General features: G+C 24.3%; 1 protein-coding gene across 1 annotated transcript in view; it reads right to left on the reverse strand.

Moving 5' to 3' along the window:
• The window catches only part of LOC106688230 (Dpr-interacting protein gamma), a gene marked incomplete at its 5' end in the record, with an annotated part of 231,029 nt that overhangs the window by 133,335 nt on the left and 91,530 nt on the right, over window positions 1-6,164 (reverse strand).

Genomic DNA, 6,164 nt, shown 5'->3' on the forward strand with positions numbered 1-6,164 from the left:
ATATTCTAGACTAATCATTCTCTAAAACTAAAGAAGATTAACTAAAAACAAACTATTGATCAATCTTAGAATTCTATATCATTAGGACCTTTTAGGATTCACATTTTTAAAAATGAATAATAAGTATCTCTTAATAATTACCTTTTAATTGAAAAGTTAATTTCAAGGAAATAAACCTACCTTACCTGGAAGTATAATACAAATTAACAAATATCCATAAGCTTTCTCTTATATCTGCTAAAAGTTTGTTTAACAAGTTTGAATGACGCGGTGGCATTTTGAACTAAAAAGTTTGAAGCATTAAGCCATTTTTCAAAAAAATCAGATTAAGTTACTAACTTTTTTATAGGATAGTAAATGGAGCACGATACCTTCTTGTTGTTATTAAACAGACCTTTCGCTCATTGAATATTTAAAATATTCTAATAAACTTTTTAATAACTGTTTGAATAGACAGGCTTAAGCTTTATATATAGTTTGTTTTATTTATTAAAATGGAACAGGCAATCCTATTCATTTTTATGAATAGTAATAAATGTGAGCGGAAACTATATTTATAGAATAAATCTTTTTTTGTCCTAGTGGAATTTACTTATACAACTTAATCAATACCAACTGGCTTCTGAATATATTAACAACACACAAAAAAAATTGTAGCCGTATATTGTTTCAATTTTTTTATTGGTTTCGTAGGTTTCATTTTTGATCATTTATTGATTTATTCAAAAACTTGAAGAAAAAAAAATTAAATTTTGAAAATTAATAACAAAAACTTGTATTTAAAAAAAACCTCTTTTTTTATTAGAGTTATTATTCTTATTAATTTACTTTTGTTATAAAAAAAAAATTAGGAATAAAGAATATTTAATATCATAATTATTTTATCCTTGGTACTAACACCGAACCAATTCTCCACCCTACGCAATCAGACTCAGTAACTAAGTCTACCTTTTGACAACACGCTGAAGAGGAGGTCTTTTCGATACGTTCACTCCTAATTGTCACATCTGTGATTTCCCCATTGCATTAGGGTTTCATAATTGTTTTATTCTTGCCAGGAAAATAAATTATATCCATAATTCCAACCTCGAGGAACATTAAAATATGAATTTTAATCACAACCGAAAAAATAATATTTTAATCATCATTTTTGTCTTTTAGACCCACCACACCAGAGGTTTTTTTTCCCTAAATATCCAGCCTAAATTATATAAACCTTATCTATACTTACTATACTTTAGCCTTAATTAAAAATTCATTGCTAATAAAGATACCTAATTAAATTGTAATAAAGTAATCATTTTCAAACTTGTTAATTAGATCGTTAGATAGATGGCAATAAATAATTACATATATAAATTTAATTCAACTCCGAGCAAACTAATTACTGATAACGTTCTAATAAAGTAATTAATTGAGTTTGTAATAATAATAACTTGTTGACAAAGAGTAATTATTTGAATTCTTACGTTAGCTTTATTCATCAGTCATTTGAAACAATTGATATGGTAGGAAAATAAAATAAATAAAAAATATTATTCCATTTAAATTTTACGTATTATATAAAAAATGAGGTACAAAATAGGTTTTTGATTTCGAAGACTAGATCAATACAACTAATGCCCAGAGATAACAAAGGAATTTCAATATAAGTCGGATATAACTCGCATCAGTTTTAAACAAAGTAAAAAGTGGTTTAGAAAGACATTAAATTATGTCAAAATTTACCAGAAGAGGAACCCTCCTCTTAAACTACACAAAAAACCAAAACCAAAAATTAATGGATTAAATCAAAATTCGTTATATTTTTTATTAATTTTAAACTATCTAAATCATTCCGAATATTAACATACGAAATAATAGTATATCCTCATTAATAGGGAAAAACAAATATGAATAAAAACATAATTAAACTTAAATACATTTTACTATATACCAGAAAAAAAAACCTACATCCCTAAAATAGGCAAGGAGGCAATAAAATAAAGATTTAATGGATCTTGACCTCAGACCGTTTTAATGTTTATGAATTTTATTTAGTAAGCTAAGCTTTTAAAATCATGTCCCGTTTTTATTTAATAAATAATCTAGTCTATAGTCTATATCGAAGAATAGGAAAAATAATAAAATAAAATTTTAATGGATTTAAACCACAATTTGTTCTGTTTTTTATTAAACTTATATTTAGGATTTTGAACTACTAAAATCATGCCCTGTATTATAGGTATAGTCTAATAATATAGTCTATAGTGTATCTCCAGTAATAGTAAAAAAAATAAAGAAAAAAATTGACTCAATATAAAATTAATTAATATATTATATATTAATATACCTTTCTCCTTAATTATCACAAAAAAAAGTAAAAACTTTAATGGATTTAAACAACAACCCGTTATATTTTTTAAAAATTTTATACCGAATATTGAACTTTCAAAATCATGTCTAGTATTCATTTAATACATAATCTAGTCTATAGTGTATCTTTAGTAATTGGCAAAAAAAAAAAAAAATATTGAGCCATTCTACAATCCGTTCTAATTTTATTAAGGACTTTAGACTTAGAAAATGATCTTCATTAAATATTTCAACTATTGTATATTTTAAATACAATAATAGGTAACAAAAAATTAAATAAATTGAGTCAAACTAAAATATGTTCCAATTTTCATAGATTTTTTTTTTTAGAAATTTAAACATTAAAAATTATGTCTATAAATTAAAATTATAATTCAGTTATCCAATAGGAAAGATAAAAGAAAAAAAAGTACTGTAATAAAAAACTAAATCAAGTCGATCTAATTTGAATCAATTTTATTTAGAAATTTTAACATTAAAAACATGTTTTGTCTCTATAAAATAAATAATGAATTTTATAGTTTAACAGAAAGTTTGAAAAACTACAATCTATTCTAAGTTATACACTTATAGATATACACTTTAAAAATGATGTCCTTAATTTATTATTATCTCTCCTATTGTACAATAAATAAATAATATTGTTTTGACTTCAAAACAGCCAATAAAACGATTCAAAGTCATTAATAAGATGATAATATATATTTCGAAATATATTGCTTAAAATACTGTTAGAAAAGTCTTGACTTTTATTTTTGGGGGGGGGATGAAAGAAGTGGCTACAAAATTAAGTTTGCCCCCTTTACTTCCGCAAAAATCCTAGTTCCGGACCCCCCAAAGGAACTGTATGAAGTTTATTAGTTTTGTAAATTCTTACTTTTTGTTTCTGGAAAGAAGGCAAGAACTAAGTATCTAATATGTATTACCCGCTTTATATTTGACATTTATTCTCTCTTGGATTGTTTTTATCAAGTTAATGCTGAACTCAGATACATAAATACTTAAGTACATATTTCTGTTACATCAACTTCCATTTATAAAGATTTTTTTTAAAATTTAATATGTTTTAGAAAAAAATAAAACGAAACTAAAATATCTTTTTAAATGAAACATTAATACAGTTTTAGAAGAACATATTTTAAGAAAAAATAACATGGATTTTTAACAGGACCTATGGAATTTATAGATTTAATTAAAAATTAATCAACGTTTTTAAACTTGTATCATGCTGTATTTTAACGCTCTTAATCGTTTCTGAACAAGTTCTAAAAAATAAACATTATTGAAATTCATGAGAAAATTTTATCTACTTTTTATCCGTACCAATTTTAAACTAACCTACAAGGGAGTTTTGTACGCTCTTGTGAATTCAAAATTTAAATTAAAATCATTCTCACATATAATATAACATTAAGACCATTAATTTTATTCGGTTGTTTAATGTATTTGTAACCATGGGAGTTGAGGTATAGATTTAAAAAGCCACGGAACAGCAACGGCACCAGTTCATATCCGGCCTAGGGGGTAGTCGTATTTTATTTCTTTTGCGGTCCCACGAAATAAAATCTTGACCCCTCACCATCGTTAGAATAGGATGGCACCCTGTAGATAAACTCTACTCCCCCCGTATGAAAGAACCAGGAAGTCATTAGAAAAAAAATAGGTGCAGAAATCAGCAATCCGTGTAAAACCAAAAATTAAATCGCAGTAGATACTTTTTGGCTTATAAGAAATAGTCAATTGCATCGTGAACTTATCATTATATGAATTCATCAAAAATATTTTTACATTTCATTACTAGTTGCCAGGAGGTAAAGCAGTGGCTTACAATATAAAAACAAAATTCATCTCGAGGGCTGAAGGCAAAAATAATGCAAGACATTATGATAATTTAAAAAAAAAATATTTTTTCAGTTAATAGGTCAGTTTGTATATTTTATTTATTCTATAAATAATAGTTTTTTATTTTTTTATTCTTCAATAATAAATCATTATTATTAGCTCTTAGATATATCAATTTTGTTGATAATTTATTTTTATTAATTAAATTTATAAAATAATTATAATTATAAACAATTGTTAAAAGCAAAACTAATTGTTATAGTAACCATATAAGGCAATGTGGGCCGACCTCTTATTGAAAAAAAATTAATATATTCAAAAAGTGAACATTATTTTGTTATAGTTATATATCCAATTTCATAATTTCACATAAATAATTAACAATGTTAAAAGAATGATTTAATAAAAAAATATCTTGTTGATAAATATAAAAAAACAAAACAGTAAATACGGTATTAAAAAAAATAAATGTAAAGATTTTATTGAAAACGAAAAGGTATCATATTGACGGTTTTTAAACAGAATTGGCATTCTTAAACTTAAATATATCGGGGATAAACCTTTTAAATTTCTCAATCACTAAAGACTTTACAATAAAATTTAATCTGATTTTATCACAAGTCTCATTTTTTGTAATAGTTATTATACATTCAAATTTGGAAATTAAGGGAATAATGACTGATTCAATCTTGATGATCCATAAATGATTGATGCCTAAAATGAAAATAAGAAAAAACGATAGGCTGAGAGTGTACAATATCACCGACCAGAGATAGCATCATCTCACATTAACGGCCTAAAAATTAAGGTTTGAAAAAAAATCTCGAAATTACTAATATTTGTTTATTTTTGACGAGTTAATTCTCTCATTATGGAAGATATTTTAATTAGATTTAAAATTTAATATATTCAGAAAGTGGACATATTTTAACATAGTTATATAACCAATTTCATAATGTGATATAAATAATTAACAATGTTAAAAGAATGATTTAATAAAAAAATATCTTGTTGATAAATATAAAAAAACAAAACAGTAAATACGGTATTAAAAAAAATAAATGTAAAGATTTTATTGAAAACGAAGAGGTATAATATTGACGGTTTTTAAACAGAACTGATATTCTTAAACTTCAACTTCATATTTTGGATAAACTTTATGAATTTCTCAATCACTCAAAACATTACCATGAAATTAAATCTAATTTGACCACAAGCCCACATTTTTTATAGTTATTATACGTTTAAATTTGGAAACTAAAAAAAATTTCGAAATTACTAATATTTGTTTATTTTTGTCCAGTTAATTCTCTCATTTTGGGAGATATTTTAATTAGTTAACCCCAATGTCTTGAAAACAAGGATTTATATATATATTATGTAAAGATTTTATTGAAAACGAAAAGGTATCATATTGACGGTTTTTAAACAGAATTGGCATTCTTAAACTTAAATATATCGGGGATAAACCTTTTAAATTTCTCAATCACTAAAGACTTTACAATAAAATTTAATCTGATTTTATCACAAGTCTCATTTTTTGTAATAGTTATTATACATTCAAATTTGGAAATTAAGGGAATAATGACTGATTCAATCTTGATGATCCATAAATGATTGATGCCTAAAATGAAAATAAGAAAAAACGATAGGCTGAGAGTGTACAATATCACCGACCAGAGATAGCATCATCTCACATTAACGGCCTAAAAATTAAGGTTTGAAAAAAAATCTCGAAATTACTAATATTTGTTTATTTTTGACGAGTTAATTCTCTCATTATGGAAGATATTTTAATTAGATTTAAAATTTAATATATTCAGAAAGTGGACATATTTTAACATAGTTATATAACCAATTTCATAATGTGATATAAATAATTAACAATGTTAAAAGAATGATTTAATAAAAAAATATCTTGTTGATAAATATAAAAAAACAAAACAGTAAATACGGTATTAAAAAAA

Source organism: Halyomorpha halys, unplaced genomic scaffold, assembly GCF_000696795.3.
Source record: "Halyomorpha halys isolate HHAL.00 unplaced genomic scaffold, Hhal_1.1 Scaffold1085.1, whole genome shotgun sequence".
Classification (NCBI taxonomy): domain Eukaryota; kingdom Metazoa; phylum Arthropoda; class Insecta; order Hemiptera; family Pentatomidae; genus Halyomorpha; species Halyomorpha halys.